The sequence below is a fragment of the Rana temporaria genome, chromosome 11 (genome assembly GCF_905171775.1).
Source record: "Rana temporaria chromosome 11, aRanTem1.1, whole genome shotgun sequence".
Lineage (NCBI taxonomy): Eukaryota > Metazoa > Chordata > Amphibia > Anura > Ranidae > Rana > Rana temporaria.
Window position 1 is genome coordinate 148,526,300 of NC_053499.1, and position 27,121 is coordinate 148,553,420.

The following is a 27,121-nucleotide window of genomic DNA, read 5'->3' on the forward strand; positions in this document are numbered from 1 at the left end:
CCCCCCCCCCAGGCCCTCAGAACTAGTGTCCCCACTTGAAATTTTCAGGGCGGGTCTTAAACAGCAAGGGGTGGGTCATATTTAAATTAGGGGGTGCACGAGTTTAGTCAGGCCTAGGGCAGCACAAAACCTAAATACACTACTTAAGGCTCTTATTGGCTTCAAAACGTGTGGGCATGGGGGGTCAGCCTGTCAGTGCTCAGACCATACGCCGCACACTGCATCAAATTGGTCTGTATGGCTGTCGTCCCAGAAGGAAGCCTCTTCTTAAGATGATGCACAAGAAAGCCTGCAATCAGTTTGCGGAAGACAAGCAGACTAAGGACATGGATTACTGGAACCATGTCCTGTGGTCTGATGAGACCAAGATAAACTTATTTGGTGTCAGATGGTGTCAGGCGTGTGTGACGGCAACCAGGTGAGCAGAACAAAGACAAGTGTGTCTTGTCTGCAGTTAAGCATGGTGGTGGGAGTGTCATGGTCTGGGGCTGCATGAGTGCTGCCGGCACTGGGGAGCTACAGATCATACAGAGGGAACCATGAGTGCCAACATGTACTGTGACATACTGAAGCAGAGCATGATCCCCTCCCTTCAGAGACTGGGCCGCAGGGCAGTATTCCAACATGATAACAACCCCAAACACACCTCCAAGACGACCACTGCCTTGCTAAAGAAGCTGAGGGTAAAGGTGATGGACTGGCCAAGCATGTCTGAAGACCTAAACCCTATTGATCATCTGTGGGACATCCTCAAACAGAAGGTGGAGGAGCGCAAGGTCTCCAACACCCACCAGCTCTGTGATGTCATGATGGAGGAGGGGAAGAGGACTCCAGTGGCAACCTGTGAAGCTCTGGTGACCTCCATGCCCAAGAGGCAGTGCTGGAAAATAATGGTGGCCACACAAAATATTGACACTTTGGGCCCAATTTGGAAATTTTCACTTAGGGGTGTCCTCACTTTTGTTGATAGTGGTTTAGACATTAATGGCTGTGTGTTGAGTTATTTTGAGGGGACAGCACATTTACACTGTTATACAAGCTGTACACTCACTACACAACATTGTAGCAAAGTGTCATTTCTTCAGTGTTGTCACATGAAAAGATAGAAGAAAATATTTACAATCAATACTTTTTCCCTTTGTCATTCCATTTTATTACACAGAACTTATTTATTTTGGTGTCTTTGTATGTGAGGATTGCATGGGTTGTTGTGGTGAAGATTAACCCCTACAGCGCCCCCTAGTTAACTCCTAAACTGCAATTGTCATTTTCACAGTAATCAGTGCATTTCTATAGCATTTTTTGCTGTGAAAATGACAATGGTCCCAAAAAATGTGTCAAAATTGTCCGATGTGTTCGCCATAATGTCGCAGTCACGAAAAAAATCGCTAATCGCTGCCATTAGTAGTAAAAAAAAATATTAATAAAAATGCCATAAAACTATCCCCTATTTTGTAAACGCTATGAATTTTGCGCAAAACAATCGATAAACGCTTTATGCAATTTTTTTTTGCAAAAATAGGTAGAATAATACGTATCGGCCTAAAACATTTTTTTTTATATCTTTTTTGGGGATATTTATTATAGCAAAATGTAGAAAATATTACATTTTTTTTCAAAATTGTCGCTCTATTTTTGTTTATAGCGCAAAAAATAAAAATCACATCAAATACCACCAAAAGAAAGCTCTATTTGTGGGAAAAAAAGGACGCCAATTTTGTTTGGAAGCCACGTCGCACGACCGCGCAATTGTCAGTTAAAGGAACGCAGTGCCGAATCGCAAAAAGGGACAAGGTCCTTAACCTGCATAATGGTCCGGGTCTTAAGTGGTTAAACATTTTTTTAAAACATTTTTTACACTTAGTTAATTTTAAAGGGGGGGAGAAATATTTCGGGCAGACCTCCAACTCTGTGACATCCAAACGTCCAAATCCCCCAAAATCCTTATCGCTTATTTATTTACACTTCTGGCTTGCGCAAAATTCCCACACTCACAGCCGTCACTCTGCAGCGAATGGAATTTAAAGAGCCAATGGCAGGAGCGCACGGGGTGATTTAGGGGAAGCCTGCAGACTGACCGATGGCCGGGGCGTTCCATGTTCACGTCTTTCCCAAAGTGTTCCTGTCCCAAACCCTGCCGCGAGCTGCCAGGTGACGACAGAGTCATAAAAAAAAATACGGCACTATTGCCATGGAAGGTTCTGACCCGGAAATCTCATCGCCGCGTATGAACTTGGACCGCATGGCTGGGAGATAACAGACATATAGGTGAAATGTTTGTAAAAAATGCACACTCATCATCATTGGGTTGGTGACCTGTCAACATCATAGCTTCAACGCGACAATAAATGTATAGAGGCGATGACAGGTTCATGACGCCTTCTATTTATATGGGGCGATGGCGGTTATTGTCTGTAAACAGGTCCCGGGGTCTGAGACACAATACTGAATCTGGTCATACACCGACAATACCCAGTATTACTGGTGACAGATTGGGGACATTGAGCCATTCACACCAGTCTTTGCACCAGGGGAGCTTACACTCTAATGTCCCCCCCCACAGACACACACAATTATTATACATTTAGGGCCAGATTCTGAAAGGACTTACGACGGCGCAGCGCCATGTACGCCATCGTAAGTCCTAATCCGAGCCGTCGTATCTATGCGCCTGATTCTTAGAATCAGTTACGCATAGATATCCATTAGATCCGACAGGCGTAAGTCTCTTACGCCGTTGGATCTTAACTGCATATTTTTGCTGACTGCTAGGTCCGTCGAGTTCCGCGTCGAGTATGCAAATTAGCTAGATACGCGAATTCCCGAACGTACGCGCGGCTGACGCAGTAAAGATACGCCGTTTACGTTAGGCTTTTCCCGGCGTAATGTTGCCCCTGCTATATGAGGCATAAGTGCGGTGTAGCAATGTTAAGTATGGCCGTCGTTCCTGCGTCGAAATTTAAAAAAGTTACGCCGTTTGCGTAAGTCGTCCGTGAATGGGGCTGGACGTCATTTACGTTCACGTCGAAACCAATGACGTCCTTGCGGCGTACTTTGGGGCAATGCACACTGGGAAATTCCACGGACGGCGCATGCGCCGTTCAGGAAAAACGGCAATCACGTCGGGTCACAGTAGATTTACATAAAACACACCCCCCTGATTCAAATTTGAATTAGGCGGGCTTACGCCGGCCGGTTTACGCTACGCCGCCGCAACTTACGGAGCAAGTGCTTTGAGAATACAGCACTTGCCCGTCTAAGTTGCGGAGGTCGTAACGTAAAGCGGATACGTTACGCACGCACAAAATTACGCCGCTGGACGAGAATCTGGCCCTTATTGTATATGGCACTGACATATTCTGTAGCACTGTACAGAGAACCGGTCACATCAGTCTCTTCACCAGAGGAGCTTACACTCTAATGTCCCCCCCACAGACACACACAATTATTATTATACATGTATAAAGCTCTGACATATACCGCTGTGCTGTACAGAGAACACTGAGCCAGTCACATTAGTCTCTGCACCAGAAGAGCTTACACTCTAATGTCCTCCCCACAGTCACATACTGTTATTATTATTATACATTTATATAGCTCTGACATATACTGCAGTGTTGTACAGAGAACATACCTCCCAACTGTCCCTGATTTCGAGGGACTGTCCCTGATTTGAAGCAATGTCCCTCTGCCCCTCACCCCCCCCTCATTTGTCCCTCATTTTGGTCTGATCTATATAGATGTATAAAAATGCACTTTTTATCTATCAAAAAGTGTTTTCCAGCACTAAACCTTTCATCTGATTTCTAAATTGCTGCATTTGTATATTCCAAAAGCCAATACAGTGGAACCTCGATTTACGAGCATAATCCTTTCCAGGAGAATGCTCGTCGTAATCCAAAGTACTCACATATCAAAGTGAGTTTCCCCATTGAAGTCAATGGAAACGAAAATAATCTGTTCAATGGGATGCAATACAGCATGCGGCCAGAGGCGGGGGGGGGGCGCCGGAGAGCCTAGGAAAAGGCCCGAGGACGGCTGAACTCGGCAAACCTCGGAAAGACTTCCTACCCAAGATATGCTGAGGTCAACCGTGCTGTCCTCTGGCCTTTCTGTGCATTTCCGAACGGCGCCAATCGGCGACGTTAGTCTCTGCTCGGCTCCGGTGCCCCCCCTCACCTCAGGCCAAAGGCGGTACTGCACATCGCTTTGGCCTGAATGGTGCTCGTTTTGCGAGACAACACTCGCAAACCAAGTCACGATTTTTAAAAAATACAGCGCTCGTATTGCGATACGCTCGTTAACCGCGTAACTCGAGATCCGAGGTTCCACTGTATAAAGGAATTGTAGTGGTAAAACAAGCACTTGTGGGTTTAACCAATGCAACTACACCAGCGCCCATCAAATACAGCCTCATTAGCGCCCATCAAATGCAACCACAATAGCACCCATCAAATGTAGCCTCACCAGTGCCCATCAAATGTAGTCTCACCAGCGCCCATCAAATGCAGCCTCACCAGTGCCCATCAAATGTAGCCTCACCAGTGCCCATCAAATGTAGCCTCACCAGCGCCCATCAAATGCAGCCTACTAGCGCCCATCAAATGCAGCCTCACCAGTGCCCATCAAATGTAGCTTCACCAGTGCCCATCAAATGCAGCCTCACCAGCGCCCATCAATGAATGTTTGCTTGCTTCAAATCATTCGGGAATCGAAACTCAGACACACTTGACCCCACTGCTGCCACCTGCCATCCGGGGGTGACGGGAGTCCCCGAACAAAAGGATAGCACACAGCACAGCCAAGCTAGGGCAGAGACCCCAAATTTAAACAATTAGGCTCCATTCACATCTAGGCGGACGAAATCGCGGTGTTTTGTCCCGCGAATTGCGGCGGCAAATAGCGGCGTTTTGTACCACGTTTTGCGGCGACAAAACGCCGCGATTGTCCGCCTAGATGTGCCCCTAGGATGTACCCCTCTATGGAGATGGTCCCCGAACGCCGAAAGCCGTCTGAAAAAAAGGTCCAGGACCTTTTTTCAGGCGGCAGGCGACAGGCGTCCGGCGTTCGGCGTGGAGATGTGAACCATCTCCATAGAGGGCAATGTGTTTCCAGCCCTCTGGCGGCAGCGGCGTCACACTACAGGCGACAAAACGCCTAGGTGTGAATGGGGACTTAAACTAGTTCAAAGACAACTATTTCTCTGAACTTTCCCCTAAATTTTAAATAGCACCGGTGACTTGTCGGTATGGTTCCTCTATCGAGATGGTTCCTGTAAGGACTGCGCAGGCGCAATCCTTGCCGATGGAAATCTCCGAAACTCGGCCGGCATCCAGGCTCATTCCTTAACATCCCTGTGGATTGGAGGATGCTAAAATAAGAGCCAGGAGGCCGAGCGAGCGGAGCGAGCCGTCCGAGTGAAGCGAGGACGTGAGGCCGACTGGCCACTTTCCTCAAATTCCACGTCGCCCTGGATGCCGGCCGAGGTTCGGAGATTTCCGTCTGCAAGGATTGTGCCTGCGCAGTCCTTACAGGAACCATCTCGATAGCCGGAACCATATCGTCAGATCACCGGCTCTGAAAGTAGCCAGGCACTACAGTCATAAAAGAGAGTAGAGTAGAGTATAGTATTTTTGGACAATTTTTTGAAAATCTTTAATCCTTTCCTAGAAGGATCTCCACTCTGGGAGTTCTGGCCGATGCGGATTGCGTTCATCTGGGAAGCTTTGAGGGTATTCCAGCAAATTTACGAGTGAGGACCTTTATCATGAGCTAGTGACAGAGGCAGATCACATTTCTGGGTTAATGACTTGTTCAGCCATCAGGGTGGACAGATAGATGAGTTCTACTTAGTGAGCCCAGCAGTGAACTGTTTACCCCCGCCCAGGAATGGCTGCAATTTAAATGTCCCTAATAGAGATGAACCAATTTCGGAGAAGTTCCATTAGTTATGGCAATGGCTGAATTTTTTGTGTTTAATTCTGCAAACTCCAAAATTCTGAATTTCCAAACCCAAATTGAAATCCAAATCCAAAAAGTGTTACAGAGCTTCAAATACAACAAAACTGTACAGAATGGGTTGGGGGCTCCAGGAAGCCTGGTGAGATGACGGGGTCAAAATCGTCCTGAGCCCCTTTCCTTAAGAATTCAACCAGGGACACTAAGATAGAAGGGGGGACATGGCAAGCTAAGGGTGCTCAGGAAGCAACAGAAGCAGATACAGTGGAATCTCGGATTGTGAGTAACGCGGTTAACGAGCGTTTCGCAAAACAAGCACTGTATTTTTAAAAATCGTAACTCGGTTTGCGAGTGTTGTCTCGCAAAATGAGCACGATTCAGGCAAAAGCGGTGTGCAGTACCGCATTTGGCCTGAGGTGGGGGGGCACCGGAGCTGACCAGAGCCGAACGTCGCCGATCGGCGCCCTTTCGGAAATGCACGGAAAGGCCTTAGGACAGCACGGCTGACCTCAGCAAATCTCGAGAGCGGAGTCTTTCAGAGGTTTGTCAAGGTCAGCCGAGGTGTCATCTGGCCTTTTCAGACGTTTCCGAGGCTCTCCGGCGCCCCCCACATCTTGCCACATGCGGTATTGCTTGCCATTAAAGTCAATGCGGAACAAATTATTTTAGTTTCCATTGACTTCAGTGGGGAAACTCACTTTGATATTATTATACAGGATTTATATAGCGCCAACAGTTTGCGCAGCGCTTTACATCAGGGATGTGAGTACTTTGGATTACGAGCATACTCCTGGAACGGATTATAAGTGGTGACTACCCACCACAGCCACTTTAAGCGTTGTTCTCACCCAGGCTCCCCTTCCCAAATCCCCACAATACCCTTCCCACCTTTCAGATGAGGGTGCCCTAATCATACCCTATTTATGGGTTGGTCCCTCCCAGACCCAACCTCTAAAAAGTGGGGACTACCCACCTCAACCACTTTAAGGGTCGGTCCCACCCAGGCTTCACTTCCCCAATCTCCACAAAAAAACTTTCCACCTTTTGGGTGGGAGTAACTTAATCATACCTTATTTATGGGTTGGTCCATCCCAGACCCCAATTCTAAATAAGTGGCGACTGCCCACAACAACCACTTTAAGAATTGGTCCCACCCAGGCTCCACTTCCCCGATCCCCAACTTTTGGGTGGGGGTGCCTTAATCATACCCTATTTATGGGTTGGTCTCTCCCGAACTCCATCTCTAAATAAGTGGTGACTACCCACCACAGCCACTTTAAGGGTTGGTCCCACCCAGGCTCCCCTTCCGAAATCCCAACAATACCCTTCCCACCTTTCAGGTGAGGGTGCCCTAATCATACCCCATTTATGGATTAATCCCTCCCAGACCCAAACTCTAAAAAGTGGGGACTGCCCACCTCAACCACTTTAAGGGTTGGTCCCACCCAGACTTTACTTCCTCAATCTCCACAAAAAAAATCCACCTTTTGGGTGAGGGTACCTTAATCATACCTTATTTATGGGTTGGTCCCTCCCGGACCCCAACTCTAAATAAGTGGGGACTGCCCACCACAACCACTTTAAGAATTGGTCCCACCCAGGCTCCACTTCCCCAATCTCCACACATAACCCTTCCCACATTTTGGGTGGGGGTACCCTAATCATACCCTATTTATGGGTTGGTCCCTCCCAGACTCCACCTCTAAATAAGTGGGGACTACCCACCACAACGACTTTAAGAATAGGTCCCACCCAGGCTTCACTTCTCCAACCCCCTCAAGTATTGCCTTTTCGAGTTACTATGTATGTACAGTAACTCAAATAAGGTTGATACTGTGATCCCAGGACATGGTCTAGGACACAACCTTGGCAGGACAGAGGGCCAAGTAGTGGGACTGTAGTGTATTTAGGAGCAGCATTGTTACCTGAGGAAAGGAAGTGTTTTTTGGGCTGATAAAATACCTGCCTCCTAATGGTCATAACATTGGGGAATGTATTTTATAGTCAATGGAGAGAAATGAGAACAATGTAACTGATATAAGAGCATCACAGGAACAAAGTAACTGGTAGCAATGGCAAGATGAACAGGGTATTTGTTTGCACCTATTGAACAGATACAACAAAATACTTTCAATAATATGTTTATTATATGAAAAAAAGGCAACTAACTGAAGAGATTACCTACATTTTAACCATTTACCATCCTTATTCATTCATGCATCAAACCCAACATTCACCAAGGGTGTCCACCATGTGTATTTTCCTCTTCTTCAATGGGACATCCTGGTCTCAATGGCCCCAGTGTTACATTCTATTTGTCATGGTCAACATTCCAATTTTCCATTTATTAAGAACACCTCAGTGAACAATGAGGTGCTTTCATACTGACTGCTTTGGGGGTAGTCAGGGGATTGCAGTGATTCACAATAGAGCTCTTGGTCTAAATGTCCAGCTAATAGGGATTATGAGTAGGGAATTTTCAAACAGGAGAGTTTTTAATTCATCGCTTTTTAATCCTTCTGATTCTCTGCATGTAGATTTGTCCAATCCAGTGCAATGATTCCGAGCATGCGTCAAATTGGTTCTGAGCATGCGCAGCACTTTTGTGCGTCGGAAATGGCTACACACAGTCGGAATTCCTGACAAGATCTTTTGCATCGTAAAAATTGAGAACCAGCTCATTTGTTGTCGAAAATTCCGACAGCAAATGTCCGATGGAGCCTACACAAGGTTGGAATATCTGACCAAAAGCTCACATCGAAACATTTGTTGTAGGAAACTTCGATCGTGTATACGCGGCATTAGCAAATTTAGTTGACCACCCTATTACAGAGGGTCAAACGCACACATATGTGATCCTCAGGCAGCTCCAAAAACGGTCCCCTTCCTCTGATACCCCGGTCATAAACGGTTCCTTCCAAATCCTAGTGTTGACTTTCCCACAAGCACATCTAGGTCCGCAGTGTGTGTCTCTCAACAAAACAAATAAAACTTCCTCATGGCTCAATATGTTTTATAGCAAGATTAAATGATAATGACGTCACATGTCAGGCTCCACCCTATGCGTTTCGTCAAAAAAAAAAATTGGGGGGTTCTAAGTAATTTTCTAGCAAACAATACTGATTTAAACTTGAAAACAAAAAGTTCCAGAAAAAGCAGATAAATAGATTTCCATGGAAAATGAATCACTTTCTAGGTAGCTTGTCCTATAATCAGCAGGATAGAGACTGCTCTGTCTAATGTTTATTAGGAAGAACATCTACAGCTCTGTGTATGAAATATCCTGAAAATATGGTACAGCAATAGAAGAATAATGTTAAAACAAAACCCCACTAGAGACACAAAAGTTTCCTGTAAAGGTATTTACGCCGTGCTATTTTTATCTCCACAAGTCCCCAGAGGAACATTTTTCACCGCATCTGTTTAATAAACGTCCCCAAGAGTGTTACATTGTGGACAGGCTTCCAGCGAGGCTTTTGCCCCCTGGCAGTTGACACCCATTTATTTCTGAAGAGTTGCAATCCTTCTCAGAGGTATTTCTGTGTCACGGTTCACGCCAGCAAGCTTCAGTAATTCCTCAGCCAAATGGTGCAATTACAATTCAAGGTACCAAATGGTCACCAGATGCTTCTCTCCCCCCCCCCCCCCCCCCATTCACAGAAGCCATTTCACTGGTCTGTGGGTGGGACAAGGCCTGTCTCATTCCACCTGTATCTTGTCTGCAGCTGAACTGGCCCAGTCTGGGTCACTGTCCTGATGGGAAGCTGTGTGCGGTGCAGGGTGACCTCTTCACGTGAAATATTACCTGCCCAGTGGCATAAATTAAGTCAAATGGCTTGCGTCTGTCAATGATGTTACAATGTCCAGGAAAACAGATGGAGCAATTTTAGAGATACACATCACAAGGCGAAAAGAAGAGAAAAGAAAATATATTTTAAAAGCATATTTATCTTCTCTGTGTACAGTATGCATCACATTTGAGGTTATCCCTTAGCAATTGATTATTGACTGGTAGATTTATTAATTGTACTTAATAACAATTAATAACAGAGAGAGGATGGAGGGAGGAGCAACGGAGAGAAAAAAAGCAAAGAGGGAAAAGAGAAGACAGGAAAAGGAGAAAAGAGGGGGAGCAACAGAGAAGGAAGGAGTGGAAGTGGAGAGAAGCAGGGTGAGGAAATCAAAAGAGAGGACAGAAAATAAATGGATGAGAAGAGGAGAGGAGAGGAGTGGAGAGATGAGGAGAGGATAGATAGGAAGAGTGGAGAGGAAAAGGGAAGAGAGAAAAGGAGAATGGAGGAAAGGAGAATGGAGAAAAGTAGAGATAAGAGAAGTGGATAAGAAAAGGGAAGGAAAAAGAGGAGAGGGGGATGGAGAAGAGGAGAGGAAAGAAGTGGAGAGGGGAAGAGGGGAGAGATAGGAGTGAAGAGGAGAGGAAAATGGAAGAGAGAAGAGGAGAATAGAGGAAAGGAGAATGGAGAAGAGTAGAGATAAGAGGAGTGGATAAGAAAAGGGAAGAAAAAAGAGGAGAGGGGAATGGAGAAGTGGAGAGAGGAAGAGGGGAGAGATAGGAGTGGAGAGGAGAGGAAACGGGATGAGAGAAGAGGAGCGGAGAATGGTGGAAAGGAGAATGGAGAAGATGGGAGAGGAGAGGAGAGAGGAGAGATAAGAGGAGTGGAGAAAAGGGAAGAAAGAAGGGAAGAAAAAATGGAGGAGAGAAGAATTGAGAAGAGAAGAGGGGAGGAGTGGAGAGAGAATTGATAAGGGGATTGCAGAGGAAAAGGGAAGAGGAGAGGAGAATGGAGAAAAGGGGAGTGGAGGGGTGGATAGGAGAGATAAGAGGAGTGGAGAAGAAAAGGGAAGTGAGAAGAGGAGAATGGAGGAGAGGGGAATGCAGAAGAGGAGAGAGGAGACATAAGAGAAGTGGATAAGAAAAGGGAAGAAAAAAGAGGAGAGGAGAATGGAGAAGAGGAGAAGGAAGAAGTTGGGAGAGGAGAATGGAGGAGAGGAGAATGGAGACAAGGGGAGAAGAGGAGAGAAGAGGAGAAGAGAATTAAGAGGAGTGGAGAAGAAAAGGGAAGAAAGAAGAGGAGAATGGAGAAGGGCAGAGGGGATGAGAGGAGAGGAGGAGTGAAGTGAATGGAGAAGAGGAGAGTGGTAATAAGGGCAGAAGAAGGGAATGGAGAGAGAAGAGGGAGAAATGGGGAAGACTAAAGGGGGGGGGGTGTTTATCTATGTTACTGTGGCCATATATGCTTCTGTAAATGGTGGATTTATTTTCTGACCAATCACTCTTAAGATAAACAATCGATTTATAGTTTACAACCCATTTAATCAATATGATACACACTGGGAAGTGCATTTCAATCTGTAGTTGGAAGGTACAATTGTAAGTTATTGAACCCATCACTGTTTTCCCCGTGCAGGCTCAAAATCAAATTGATCAAAATATTTTGAATTCATGTACCCCCTTACATCAGGGTCCCCATTAAAAACCCCCTTACATCAGGGTCCCCATCAGAATCCCCCTTACATTAGAGTCCCTATCAAAGTTCTCTTTTACATCAAAGTCTGTCTTAGGAGTCCCCTGTCCCCCTTCCATCAGGGTCCCCCATCAAAGTCACCCGTTCCATTAGGGTCCCCCATCAGAGCCCTTCCTTACATCAGAAGCGGAGAGCATAGGCAGCCTCTGCTGACCTTGATCCTCAGTCAGTGCACATTGAGGAATACACCACTAACCCCAACTGCAGGCCGAAAAAAAAAATAAACCTTGTAGCGGGCCGGATGTGGCCCACGGGCCGTAGTTTGGCGCTCCCTGATCTGGTGTAACTAAATCCATTATAAACTTTGTAATGAGTTCACTGTACACAATATTATTAAATAAATAACAACTTACAGTTTTAGTTACATTTTCTGGATACTTTACAGACTTGCAACATTTAAAAAATCGGTTTAATTCTCATGTCTGAAAAATATTGTTTATGAGAAAACCAGAGCGCAGTCTGTATTATAGGGAAACATTATTATTAAGGGAATGACGGAGAGAAGACAAATGGACATGAAAAGCTCCAGACATCATTTAGTCCAATGTTATGGATCCTTCAGGGCTGTCTGTCTGCCAGAACTCTGAGTTTCTGCAATTATTAATCCATCGATCAACAAGATTTTTATGAATTTTTTAGCTGATGTATAATATTTTGGCTTGGTGGTGTCCCCGGGATCACTGATTATGTGTAGTGGTGATGTCACTTAAAGTAACCCTTTCCATACCTTGTAAATATTAATGTATGCATCTCACACCATTATCCAGAGCACCTTGGGAACCCCAAATACCACCAGGACACTGAGATATGCAAATACTCAGGGCCGGACTTACCATTGGGCTTGACTGGGCTCAAGCCCATGGGCCCTGCCCAATTGGGGGCCCCTTACGTTTAAGTTTTTTCAATAATATGCCAGTCATTTAAAGTGGTTGTAATGTAAACCTTCGGAACAACATTGTCTTAAAAAATAGCCCATTACACAGGCAGCTGATCATTTGCATGACGTCACCGCGCTTGCGCACATCAGCCCCTCTAAACTGGCATTTAAAGCTTGCCAGAATGCAGTCTGTGAGAACTTCTCCTCTGTCCGGCACAGAGGAGAAGTCTTGTGGTGTTTAGCTCCCTCCACTCTTCCTGATACTCCCCCATGTGACTAAAGAAGACGTCACAGAAGGGGAGTGAAATAAAAAAGCAGCCACAGACACAGCAATGAATGGCTACGGCGCAACGGCGCATGCGCGAGATTACCGACAGGGACACAGTAAGGGCGGAAGCAACGTCATAATTGGAATCACATAACTGCAGTACGAATGGCGATTGAGATACCCGGAAATACAGAGAACAAAACCATCCTAAAAAAGGTATTTGCAGGCCTCGTTTTAGGGGGATATATATTTGTATGTATTGCATTGCGATGAGCTGTTATAACTTAATAATTGAAAAACTGCAAAAATCGGCCGGGGTTTACTTCTGAATCGTGATCTCTATTTTTATTCTAAGTTTATCCAGAATTGTGTAGCTCTAATACATAGCTTGTGTATGTATCATTTTGTTCTATTTAAAGTAATGTATAGAAGGTAGGGCCAGAAAGTGACTCAAGCCCAGGGGCCCTCACCACCCTAAGTCCTGCCCTGCAAATACTGACTTATGAAAGTGAAGTCAAAGACTACACCCTTCTCCCTTCATTGGTCCTCAATGAGGAATCTCAGTGACCAATAAACAAGGGGTGGGCACCCTCTAATATATATATACCGTATTTATCGGGGTAAAGCGCGCACCGCCGTATAGCGAGCACCCCCAACCTAAAAGGGAAATTTCAGGAAAAAAATAAAATACTTACAGTTTGAATGCCCCTCGTCGGTGCCTTGTCGTCCGTCTGCGGCCTTGGTGGTGTCCTCCCCGCTTCTCCCGCGCTGTTTCTGAGCTGATCCCCGCTTCCCGCGCTGTTTGAACGCCGCCGCCGACATATACCGAGCGCAGTACACTCGGGCATGCTCGGCCACGCTCGGCTCCTCTCGCATAAAGGCTAGGAGGCGGCACAGGGCGTGACCGCGAGCGGAGCCGAGCCTGGCCGAGTGTACCCGAGTGTACTGCGCTCGGTATATGTCGGCGGCGGCGTTCAAACACAGCGCGGGAAGCGGGTATCGGCGTATATCGCGCACCCACGATTTCCCCTGATTTTAAGGGGAAAAAAGTGCACGGTATACGCCGATAAATACGGTATATATATATAAACATAAATGTATTTTATTGGGACTTTATGTGATAGAACAACACAAAGTGCCACATAATTGTGAAGTGGAAGGAAAATGATAAATGGTTTTCAAAATGTTTTACACATAAATATGTGAAAGTGTGGCGTGTATTTGTATTCAGCCCCCTTTACTCTGATACCCCATAACTAAGATCTAGTGGAACCAATTGCCTTTAGAAGTCACCTAATTAGTAAATAGAGTCCACCTGTGTGCAATTTAATCTTAGTAGGAATATAGCTGCTCTGTGAAGCCCTCAGAGGTCCTTTAGACTAGAGAACCTTAGTGAACAAACAGCATCATGAAGGCCAAGGATAAGTTGTGGAGAAGTTTAAAGCAGGGTTTGGTTGTGTTCAAGCTTTGAACATCTCTTCAATCTATCATCCGAAAATGGAAAGAGTATGGCACAACTGACACAAAGCTGGTAGAGACATCCCCAAAAAGACTTGCAGCTGTAATTGCAGTAAAAGGCGGTTCTACAAAGTATTGACTCAGGGGGGCTGAATACAAATACACGCCACACTCTTCACATATTTATTTCTAAAAATCTTTGAAAACTATTTATAATTTTCCTTCCACTTCACAATTATGAGCCACTTTGTGTTGGTCTATCACATAAAATCACAATAAAATAAATTTACGTTTTTAGTTGTAACATGAAAAAAAGGTGGAAAATTTCAAGGGGTATGAATACTTTTTCAAGGCACTGTAGCTCTGACATATACCACAGTGCTGTACAGAGAACACTGAGCCAGTCACATCAGTATCTGCACCAGAGGAGCTTACACTCTAATGTCCTCCCCACAGTCACACACTATTATTAAACATTATATAGCTCTGATATACTCCGTAGTGCTGTATATAGAACACTGAGCCAATCACATCAGTCAGATAAGCTCACACTCCAGTTATTATGGCAGAATATACACCTGCATGTGTTCTATGTGTTGTTTTATACACATGTTGAGCCTCCTATTCACAATTCCTGGTTGTGCAATCCCTCCACTGGAGACTCATGGAAGTCTGGCCTTGTCCATGCTGTGTGTCTCCAGCGGAGGATTGGAGTGGACAGTCAGGGCTGGACACAGCTCAGCTCCTCCGTGTGATTCACGTCCTGTGGGAATATGACCCTCATACAGTGCCAAGAAGCCGGCTCCACCTGGGAATAATTAGGAGGGATGCTATGTATGAATCATGGCCCAGTGCTGAATTCAATGCCTCATTGAAACACATAAGACAGATCATTGACCTCTGATCCATCCCTCCCTCCCCTCTCCACTCTCTCCTTTCCTCTCCTCCCTCTCTTCTCTCACTCTACCCCCTTTTCTTTCTTGTTCTTTCTTTTTCTCTCTCCCTCCCTTCTCTCTCTGCATACCCCTCTATTCTTGTCAGATCTAAACATATATTCCTCTTTCTTTTTTTCCTTTCTTTCTTTCTTTCTTTCTTTCTTTCTTTCTTTCTTTCTTTTTCTTTCTTTCTTTCTCTCTCCTTTATTTTTTCTCTCTGTCTCCTCTTCTCTCTCTCTGGCTTTCTTTCTCTCTTCCTTTCTCAACTGTTCTTCCTCACCCTTTCTCTCTCTCCTCTTTCTTTATTGTTCTCTCTATCCTCTGTTCTCTTCTCGCTCTCTTCTCTGTTTTCTCTCTCTCCTCCTCTCTCTCTATCCTCTTCTTTCTTTCTTCTCTCTTCCTTTCTTTCTTTTCCACGCTCTCGTTCTCCCTCTCCTCTCCCCCCCTCTTTTTATTTCTCCCTCTCTCACTTTCTTTCTCTCCCCCTCTTCTCTCTATCTCCCTCTTTTTAGTTTCTTTCTCTATCCCCTTCTCTCTCTCTCTTCTCGCTCTTTTTTCTTTTTCCCCTCTCCCTCTCCTACTTTTTTTCTCTCTCTCTTGATCCATCTTTCTTTTTTTCTTTCGTTCTCCCTCTCCTTTTTCTCTCTCTCTCTCATTGGCTTTCTTTCTCTCTTCCTTTCTTTCTTTCTCTCTCTCCTGTTCTCTCTCTCCCTTTCTCTCTCTCTCTTCTTTTTTTCTTGTTCTCTCTATCCTCCTGTTGCTCTCTTCTCTTTTTTCTTTCTATCCTCTTCTTTCTTTATTCTATTTTTTCTTCCCTCGCATTCTCCCTCTCCTATTTTCTCAATTTTTTCCCCTCCCCCTCTCTTTTTATTTCTCTCTCTCTCTCCGTTTCTTTCTGTCTCCCTCTTCTCTCTATCCCCCTTTTTTAAATTTCTTTCTTTCTCCCCTTCTCTCTCTTTTCTCGCTCTTTTTTCTCTTTCTCCTCTCCCTCTCTTACTCTCTCGATCCATCTTTCTTTCTTTCTTTTGTTCTCCATCTCCTTCTCTCTCTGTCTTTCTTTCTTTCTTTCTTTCTTTCTTTCTTTCTTTCTTTCTTTCTTTCTTTCTTTCTTTCTCTCCTGTTCTCCCTCTCCCTTTCTCTCTCTCTTCTTTCTTTCTTGTTCTCTCCATCCTCTTGTAACTCTCTTCTGTTTTTTCTCTCTATCCTCTTCTTTCTTTCGCTCACGTTCTCCCTCTCCTATTTTCTAAAAAAAATTCCCCTCCCCCCTCTCTTTTTATTTCTCTCTCTTTCACTTTCTTTCTCTCTCCCTCTTCTCTCTATCCCCCTTTTTTCATGTATTTCTCTCTCCCCTTCTCTCTCTATTCTCCCTCTTTTTTCTCTTTCTCCTCTCCCTCTCTTACTCTCTCTCTCTCTCTCGATCCATCTTTCTTTCTTTCTTTTGTTCTCCCTATCCTTCTCTCTCTCTTGCTTTATTTCGCTCTTTCTTTCTTTCTCTCCTGTTCTCCCTCTCTCTCCTCCTTTCTCTCTTTTCTTTCTTTCTTGTTCTCTCTATCCTCTTGTTGCTCTCTTCTCTTTTTTCTCTCTATCCTCTTCTTTCTTTCGCTCTCGTTCTCCCTCTCCTATTCCCCCCCCCCTTTTTTTATTTCTCTCTCTCTCTCTTTTCTCTGTCTCACTTTCTTTATCTCTCCCTCTTCTCTTGATCCATCTTTCTTTCTTTCTTTCTTGTGTTCTCCTTTTTTCCCTCTCCTCTCTCTCTCTATCCCTCTTTTTTCATTTCTTTCTCTCCCCCCTTCTCTCTTTCTCCTCGCTCTTCTTTCTTTTTCTCCTCTCTCTCTCTCTCTCTCTATGTCTTTCTCTCTCTCTTCTCTTGATACATCTTTCTTTCTTTTGTTCTCCCTCTTCTTTTTTTCTCTCTCTTCTCTCTCTCTCCTTCTTTCTCTCTCTTTTTTTCTTTCTTCTTTTTCTCTCTCTTCTCTCTCTCTCCTGAATATCACAATTGTGTCCCTCTTTCTCGCCTCTCTCTCCGTTGGTCTGATATTCTGTCATGTGAAGTGAGGTGAGAAGCAGTGAAATGGAGTGAAGTGAACATAAACAATCATGTGGAGGGGAATTTTTTAAAAATCGAGCTTCTCCTGCCAGTGATTGGTCATCACACTTTTGTGGTCAGGCTCTAGAAGTATGGTGCCATGTTCTTGCAGATTAAGGCCACTGTGAGTGTTAATGCCAGTATGGGGGACCCTGTGCCCGTACAATATGGTATAACAACACACTAAACACATAACACACTGCATTTGATCTTTTAATATTAGACTTGCCAAACTGGCTGTGTAAAGGTAATCACCTGGATGAGAAGGTCTCTCTGCCATTAGTGGAAGGTTAAATCGTATTGCCATACTTGGTTGCAGCCAAATGGGAATTTTTTTTGGCAGAAAGCCTATTGTTCATTAATTCTGAGTAGCATTAACTCTGCCACTGGGGATTCATGGGGGGCTTATATACACAGACAGACTAGTGAAATATGTGTGTGTGTGTGTGTGTGTGTGTGTGTGTGTGTGTGTGTGTGTGTGTGTGTGTGACTATGGGGAGGTATTTTGGTTGTGGATTTGCTAAGGAAGGTCCTCTGCCTTGTCTATGAGTCCCTCTCCAGGAACACACAGCAATATGTACAATGAACAGAAACTTGATCCAAGGCAGAGACAGCCAACCTTGTGCCAACACACACACACACGGCTATGTGTACAAACAAACACACACACACTGCTATATGTACAAACAAACACACACACGCTGCTATATGTACATTGTACAAACATACACACACTGCTATATGTACAAACAAACACACACACTCTATACCCTTTTAAAGGGACCAACACACTATGTAACAAAACACAGCAATGTAACAAAACACACAAATGTAACAAAACACACCAATGTATGCAGAGGCATCCACAAACACTGCAACATGTTAAAACACTAAAACACACAGATACACAATGCAATACAATGTTAAGCAAACATTGAATTATGTATACACACACGTCTAACCTCTATTGAAAACAAATCCCAACATCCTTCTTCCCTTTACAGCTGTCCCTCTTTTTTGCCCTGATTAGGATATAACAAATAAATACACTATTACATTGTTTAATTGAGTATGTATTGCTTGATCACACCCTGTAAACAATAATGATGCGTATTTATTAAGTGCAAATACTTGATAACAGAAAATAGTGATGTCATAGCAGCCAGTCAAATCAATATTTAATTTATTTATTTTTTATTTACAAACATGATGGAATTTGATCACTTGGGACTATATGAAAAGGATGACAAAAGGAATGGGAGTGCTGAAAGGCATGAAGTGAATTTTAGTTAATGGTAACAGTTTCAGGAAATTAAAATGTTCTAAAAAAAATAAGCTGCCCCTTTTTACAATATAGTTAAAACGAATGTATTCTGATTTGTTATGTTGGTGAATAATAATAATAATAATAATAATAATAATAATACCATAAATAATGGAAAGAATAAAAATATAATACATAATAGAAATAATAATAACAACATTATTATTAATAATATTATTATTATTATTAGTAGTAGTATTAGTAGTAGAAGTAGTAGTAGTTGTTGTAGTAGTAAAAGTAGTATTAATATGAAATTATATATTTTGTGTTAGTATTTGCATTCAGTTATTAGTAGTAGTAGTGGTAGAAGTAATAGTTAATATTATTAATAATAATAATAATAATAATAATAATAATAATAATAATAATAATAATGTTTGTAATAATATCATATAATGTTCTGATTTAGTATTTTATCTTTCTGAAGACAAATTTGCCTTATATTTTTTAGTCTATTTAGTTAGCCAATAAATGTTATCACTTTAATTAATTAACTAAAAGAAAAAATGGCTGCACATCAGGTTAATGATGTATGGGTGAAACGCGTCTACGTGACTGTTTTCTGGTGTCCTTGGTGTCATCACGGTTATCTCAATAAAAGCATTTGGAGTCTTTGGATGTGCAGCCATTTTTTTTCTTCATGTATCCCACGGATTGAATTTACTATAGAACTTAATAAAGAAAAAAACTGCATTTAAATGCAAATATAAAAAACAAAAAAAGAAATCAAGTTGAAACAACCATTTTTATCACTATTGCATTTCTTTTATTACAAAATCAGTTGACGATCATAGACTCGCTTCTTGGATACTCTTCCATGTTTAATGTCTTCTGAGTGTGTCTCATTTTTAATAGGGATCATGTGATTTATTTATAAACATAAACCAAAAAAGTCTTAATATCTGAATTTCATTATTTTTTTTTTTACTTGGTTGATAAAATGTAATGGTTGGTATTAATTATTTAACGTTTATTATTATTTTAAATAATAACATCCTTATAATAAAATATCAGATTAAAACAAATTGATTCACAGTTTTAATTCTTCTTTTTCTTTTTCTTATTATTATTACTACTATTATTGCCAATCATCATCAGACTACATTTCTGGAAGGCAGTCCTAAACTTTAGACTAATAGCTGGCTTTTAGCATTGTTCTAACATCCTAACATGCCCTGAAACCCAAGTAACTCCTGATAATAAAATCTTAAATAAAATAAATTCAAAAAAAAAATTGAAACAAATATTTTTAAAATAGATCTACATTTTTAACACATATAAACATTTTGTATTCTTATAAAATATAGACAGTAACCAGTATTGTTTAAATACCAGTATTGTTTTAAATGAAATCTATAGTTTACATTTCTTTTTTTATTTTATTTTACCAATTAAGGTTTTATATGTGGTATACAGTCTTGTAATCATAGAGGAAGATTTATGTATGAAGCAATATGTGTATTTACTCCCATCGTAGAAGCTAGAGCGCCATCTTCTGTTCAGTTCTGACATATCTGTGCTGCAAAAAAAAAATCTTCTTTAAAAACCTCAAGTCAAGAATGTCAGAGCCACCCAGATTAGTAAACATGTGTCATATCCTGACAGTTACATGAAAGCAGTTTTGGTAGAGAAAACTGCAATATTTTGTCTTCCTGTATGCAATAACTTGCCCTTTTTGGTACCTTATGTTCTGTAATCAGTCCAACTCATTAAATGTTTTCTGATGACGAGCCAATATTACAGTATGAAGGAGGTCAGCCGTGATAGCTCTAAGTAGAGGCAAAATATTTCAAAAGATTTTGTTATTCATATTAAACACATTAAAGATGAAAGCCACCAAGCCATGTATAAACAATTTTTACTTAACATTGCAAGTTCATTTTTTTTTTTAAATATATTGAGTGTCATTTTTCACAATTCTATATTTGAGGATTAAAATATCACAAGAAATATACTTTATATATTTTAGAAGTTGTACAATATGACGGGATAAACAATGCAGTTTTTAATTAGATCATCTGATGGCTAACTAATAAAGTAAAACAAAGAATGTAAAAGATTTCAGAAAAAAAATAAATTTCCTTACAATTCTGAATATTCATAGAATTTTATTTCAATTTCAAACCATAAAAAGTATCATTTTCATTTAAGGGTGATGATAAAAACCAACATTTTGATGCATTAAAAAGTGATATATATGAAATTGTTAAAATGAAAAAGCTTTGTTGTGTGTCTATTGCTGTTTGCTTTTTTCTTACAGCTTTTCATTTCTTTTAAATGTTCTGTAATGTCAATAATGTCAATATTGTAATAAAATATAATAAATAATAATAATAAATACAAAAGATTTTGGTTTATAATGTGACTTTAATATCACCAATGTGTTTGTATTGCTATTTAAAATAAGTCATAAAATGCTTGTATTGTTTTCCCTCTTTTATCATATATAGTAATAAAATGCTTGTATTGTTTTACCTTATTTATCATATATAGTAATAAAATGCTTGTATTGTTTTACCTTATTTATCATATATAGTAATAAAATGCTTTGATTTGTTTTACCTCTTTTACCATATATACAATACATACTCCAAAGACATGACAGGAGGTTAATTGGCTAAACTATCCCTAGTAAGTATGAATGTGAGTTGGGGACTTTAGAGTGTAAGCTCCTTCAGGGTAGGGACTGATGTGAATGTACAATGTATATGTAAAGCACTGTGTAAATTGATGGCGCTATATAAGTACCTGAAATAAATAAAATAAAATAAAATAAATTAATAATAATATTTTGTAATGCAAAAGCATTGATCATTGGGTTCTTTAAAAATGAATAAATAGATAGCATTGAAAAATACGTTAGATCTAAATGTATAAATGTAGGATACAATAAATAGATGTATATACTGTTAAAATACTATTTATAATATCATTATTATCTGTGATAATAAATGCAATATATCTTCTGCACTACATTTGAGGGTACAAAGTTGTCATTCATTAAAGTACTTAAAACATTTTCACTTAGATAATATTATAAGATACATTTTAAAGTATATTATATTTTTTATGTTTTAGAACATCACCAACTGTAAAAATAATTATTTTGTCATATATAAGTTTCCTGAAGTAACAGGTTACACGTATTTTTTTTTTTAATATATATATTTTTTTAATCAAAAGAATAAATGGTCTGCATAAAAAGTCAACTTTTAAACATGTGTTTGCATCATTATGGGAATCTGTTTTATTAGTTCTAACCTCAGAAATATTTCATTTACTGTAAAACTGAATAAAGAGAAAAACTGCATTTAAATGCAAATGTAAAAAAAACAAAAAAACAACCTATAACAACCATTTTTATCAGTATTGCATTTCTTTTATTACAAAATCAGTTAACGATTGTAGACTCACTTCTTGGATACTCTTCTATGTTTAATGTCTTCTGATACACTGTCACCCAAGTATATTTATCATATTTGTAAGACTGGTGATAATCATTTACTAGGGGATTAAAAAAAAAAAAAGGTTAAAACCCACAGTAAAATTAAAAAAAATATTTGCCAATCATAAGACATTAAGGCAACCTAACTGTTTTTTTAAAAAAAGTAATAAAACAAAAAGTGAAGTTTAAGAAATATTTAAAACTGTACTTACAATGAACGTTCCCATTGCTCTCCCTTGTCTGTCAGCCTCCACACACTCAAGGAAATGTGTTTTCAGAATCAGAAATTAAAGTTTGGAATTTGTCAAAACCGCTCTCTTAGACTAACACAACGCAAACACAAATAGACACATTTCAATCGCCTATTTTTTTTTTCACCCTGCAGCAGGCAGGCTGCGTTTCTAGTACTTAACAAATCCCTTCTATGAAAACACAGCCTCTATAAATCTGCCTTTTTATAGGAGAGCCTTGTTGATGAAATTAAATAATTGGGTAACAAAAACACACTTTGCCTAAATATGGAAGTTGTGTATTTTTATTTCTCAGATGGTGTTATTTTTGCAGTTTTATTATTTACAATGTAAACAGTTGGGTTGTGAAAGCAGTAAAAAAAAAAAAAAAAAGAAAAACTTTTCCAGTTTACTAGGAAAATACATTAACCCCCTAATACACAAGGCCACACTCACATCGTAATCTATGCACAAACGGAAATGTTTTATCTCTAAATAAAAAAAATAAAAAATTTCAATGACCCAGGGAAGCTTAAAACCTTTCTATGAATCAGTTTATTTGGATACTTTCACCAAAAAAAAAAAAAAAACTTGAGATTGCAGGTCACTAATTAGGAAATCTTACAGGTTTCCTTTGAATATATTAATATTTGGAATAATGTTGCAACATGATGTCACCCAAAATATTTTATGGGTGCAGCCACGTTGAATAATTTATAGCACTGCAGTGTTCAAAGATTGAAAAGTGTCTACAGTTTCCAACTTCAAGCGGCTTTTTTTATAGGGACAAAAATGTGAATAATAATAACTATTAATAACAATTGGAAGGGTGTCCATTAAATGTTTCCATGGCCAATAAACACCCAACATCTGAAGATGAAGTTCTCAGAAATCGTTGAATAATTTTACGCATTGCAGTGTCCAAAGATTGAAGAGTGTCTACAGTTTCTGACTCCAAGCAGCTTTTTTTTTTAAGAGACAAAAATTGAAATAATAATATTATTTATCATTACGGCCCTATGGTTTAATGTGTCACTTTTTGATTTCCCTAATGTTTTAACTGTTGTTTCGATGTTTTATGTGTTGCTAGTTTTGAAAAATGTATTGTTTATTGCACAGACTATACCTCCTGAAGAAGCGGTTTGCCGCGAAACCGGTAGAGGTTCTTCTAGGACTCCCCCACACAACCTCACGGCTTCTTCCGTTTGAAATAACATCTTTGTATCTCTATGTGGGGTTGTTAGTCCTAGCCTTGTTTTATATATGGAACATTGTATGTTTTTATGTATAATAAATGTAATTTTTTACTATACCGACTCATGTTATCAGTACCGAGAAAGTCCATTGATACACATCCTTACTAGGTAATAGTTTGTATGAGTCTGTGATACTAGCAGCCACTACCCCTCTATTCCTGGTGTCCCTTTATTTCCTAATTATTTATCATTAATAATTGAATGGTGTCTATTAAATGTTTCCTTGACTAATAAATATCCACTGTCTGAAGATGAAGTTCTCAGGAATCGTTGAATAATTTTATGCATTGCAGTGTCCAAAGACAAAAGAGTGTCTTAAGTTCCTGACTCCAAGCAACTTTTTTTTTTTTTAAAGAGACAAAAATTGAAATAATAATGAAAATAATTAACACAAATAATTGGATGGTTTCTATCAAATGTTTCTATGACCATTAAATATCCACTTTCTGAAGATAAAGTTCTTAAGCATCTCCTTTCTCACATGGGGTCCTCTGCCAACTCCACCCTCTGGTCATTTTTGGGGCAAACAAACCCTTTATCCAAAATTGAAATAAAAGTCATCAAAGTTGCTAATTTTTTACAACTCTGAAATTGCAGCAGAGATTTAAATAATAAATAATAAAAAAAAAACAGCCATATCAATATTGGCCTAAAAAAACATTTACTCTTCCCCAAACCCAACATTCAAGACATGTTATAGCTTTTAGCAGGATAAACTTTTTTTTATTTAGTTTCAACCTGGGTTAAAAAAAAGTAAAAAAAAAAAAGATTAAACTGTTGTACCTACCTGGTCCACAAAAACCTTATTGTTATGCAGACTTATCTTTTTTTTTTTTTTGTAGGAGAAAAGCTATTCAGTTTTTAAATAGACATTGTGAAATTGCATACTTGAACAAGATTGTATAAAAATCAATAGGCCAAAACAATTATTTTGTAAAGATAATATTTAATATCTAATAAGTGAACATGATTTTATAAAATCAATAAGCCAGAATAATTCTTCTGTAAAATAATATTTAATATTTAATAAGTGAATATGATTTTTTTAATTAATAGGCAGGAACAATTACTCTGAAAAAATAATATTTAATATTTAATAAGTGGACATGATTGTATCAAATCAACACACCAGAACAATTATTCTGTAAAAATAATATTTAATATTTAATAAGTGAATATGATTTTATAAAATCAATAGGCAGGAACAATTACTCTGTAAAAATAATATTTAGTAAGTGAATATGATTTTATAAAATCAATAGGCCAGAACAATGACTCTGTAAAACGAATATTTAATATTTAATAAGTGGACATGATTGTATCAAATCAACACAGCAGAACAATTATTCTGTAAAAATAATATTTAATATCTAATAAGTGGACATGATTGTAAAAAATCAATAGGCCAGAATAATTATTCTGTAAAAAATAATATTTAGTATTGTTTTTGTAATAAGGTTAGTAAATAGCAACAAATAAAATGACATACCCTTTACCCTACAGATCATGCTTCCCAGATCTCCTGTTTACTGTGATCAAACATGTAACAAAAAGTTTTTCCCCTCCAGACACAACAAATTGCTTGAACAGACGTCGCACAAAAAGTGTTACTTTAACATGGTGGCACTAATGCTGTTTTTAGCGCTCCGAATATTTGTGCGTGACCACACAGGGCCACATTAAGTCCAAATTGGCCACAGCGGAGGTGAATATCTGGTCTTGTAATTTTTTCATTGGTTTGTAACCTAATACCCACCTATGTGTTGTTACTTTAAGTTAACACAATCTAACAAACTGTAAAAAAAAAGGTATAAAAATACTTCCAATATCATTCTGACATGCCAGAAATTTGTGACAACCGTATAAAACAGCATGCAAAAAAACTGTCACCCCAAATCAGCCCTAAACCTATCACAAGCTGGGTCTGATAGTTATCGTCTCCAAAAATCTTTGCACATCCTGTGCTGTTCTTCAGCTAAATGTCGCGGTTTTCAAGGGAGCAACATAAAACGACCACATAATCACATAATGTTCAGAAAAACTCTCAATTATAAAGGAACATTTTTGATTCACTGGTATATAATTGAATTTCCCAACCAATCGGTATGAATTTAAATTAAAAAAGGAAAGTTGGAAATTAGGCTTTTTTTTTTTTCATTTTTCCATGAGATAATTCCCAGTAGCAAGTAAAACCAATAAATAAATTCCTAATGTACGTCAGGAAATATAACCATAAATTCTAATTTGTGTTAAATCTAAGGTTTAGAGGATTCTGTCAGGATTCCTTGCAGGCTTTTCATAGTGCCTCTGAGTGCGACCTCAGCCTCTTTCTAGTCATTCTTTGCAATGCGATCGATCTTAAACCTGCACCTCAAGGTGGTTTCTGAAGGGCACTACTTTGGACTACGCTTTATGAAAACCTTTGTCATTCTTCAGACTGGCCTGGCTTTGATATTGAGCCTTTAGGTTTATTACTTTCTGGGTTACCTACCCAAAAGATGGACAATGCAGAAACCATTATTAACACACATTATATTACCAAAAGTATTGGGCCGCCTGCCTTTACACGCACGTGAACTTTAATGGAATCCCAGTCTTAGTCCGTAGGGTTCAATATTGAGTTGGCCCACCCTTTACAGCTATAACAGCTTCAACTCTTCTGGGAAGGCTGTCCACATGGTTTAGGAGTGTGTCTATGGGAAGGTTTGACCATTCTTCCAGAAAAATTTGTGAAGTCAGACCCTGATGGCCTTGCCCGCATTCGCCACTCTAACTCATCCCAAAGGTGTTCTATCGGTTTGAGATGAAGTTCAAGTCAAGTTCCACCACCACAAACTCACTCTTCCTCGTCTTTATGGACCTTGCTTTGTGCACTGGTCCAAATCATTTGGTGGAGGGGGGATTATGGTGTGGGGTTGTTTTTCAGGGGTTGGCCTTGGCCCCTTAGTTCCAGTGAAGGGAACTCTTAAGGCGTCAGCATGCCAAGACGTTTTGCACAATTTCATGCTCCCAACTTTGTGGGAACAGTTCAGGGATGGCTCCCTTCTGTTCCAACATGACTGTGCACCAGTGCACAAAGCAAGGTCCATAAAGACATGGATGATTAAGTTTTGGGTTTAGGAACTTAACTGGCCTGCACAAAGTCCTGACCTCAACCCAATAGAACACCTTTGGGATGAATTAGAGCGGAGACTGCAAGCCAGGCCTTCTCATTAAACATCAGTGCCTGACCTCTCAAATGCACTTTTGGAAGAATGGTTAAACATTCCCATAGACACACTCCTAAACCTTGTGGACGGCCTTCTAAGAAGAGTTGAAGCTGTTATAGCTGCAAAGGGTGGGCCAACTCAATATTGAACCCTACGGACTAAGACTGGGATGCCATTAAAGTTTATGTGTGTCCCAATACTTTTGGTAATATAATGTATTTGTTTTTGGTACATCTTTCAAAGCTTTGGAGGATCTGAAGGATCAGCATGCCAGCCAGGCAAACCAGCATTCGAAAAATGACATGTTCAGTAATGGCAGCCTGCACAGTAAAGTTTCCCTTTAGGCCTCAGGCATCAAAAATGTCGCTTTTGAAAGGCATTTGCTTTTTTTATGTGTCCCTAAACTCCTCTCTATGGTATTCTACGTTTCCATGCACATATAGGCATTTATAGGTAGGAGTGTTTAGAGGCAGAAAAGGAAACGCACCACTAGAACATTTAGGAGAGAGGATTGTTTGAATGTAAAAAATGC

The 27,121-nt window shown here is 40.1% G+C and overlaps 1 long non-coding RNA gene across 1 annotated transcript; it reads right to left on the minus strand.

Moving 5' to 3' along the window:
* Nucleotides 1-19,440: 19,440 nt before the first annotated feature.
* Nucleotides 19,441-22,357, minus strand: LOC120917847. Its single transcript, XR_005744242.1, has 4 exons — nt 22,107-22,357; nt 21,864-21,953; nt 20,132-20,218; nt 19,441-19,968 (listed from the first exon to the last, which is right to left on the minus strand). It is a non-coding gene; the product is annotated as an uncharacterized LOC120917847 (long non-coding RNA).
* Between the last annotated feature and the right edge of the window lie 4,764 nt (nt 22,358-27,121).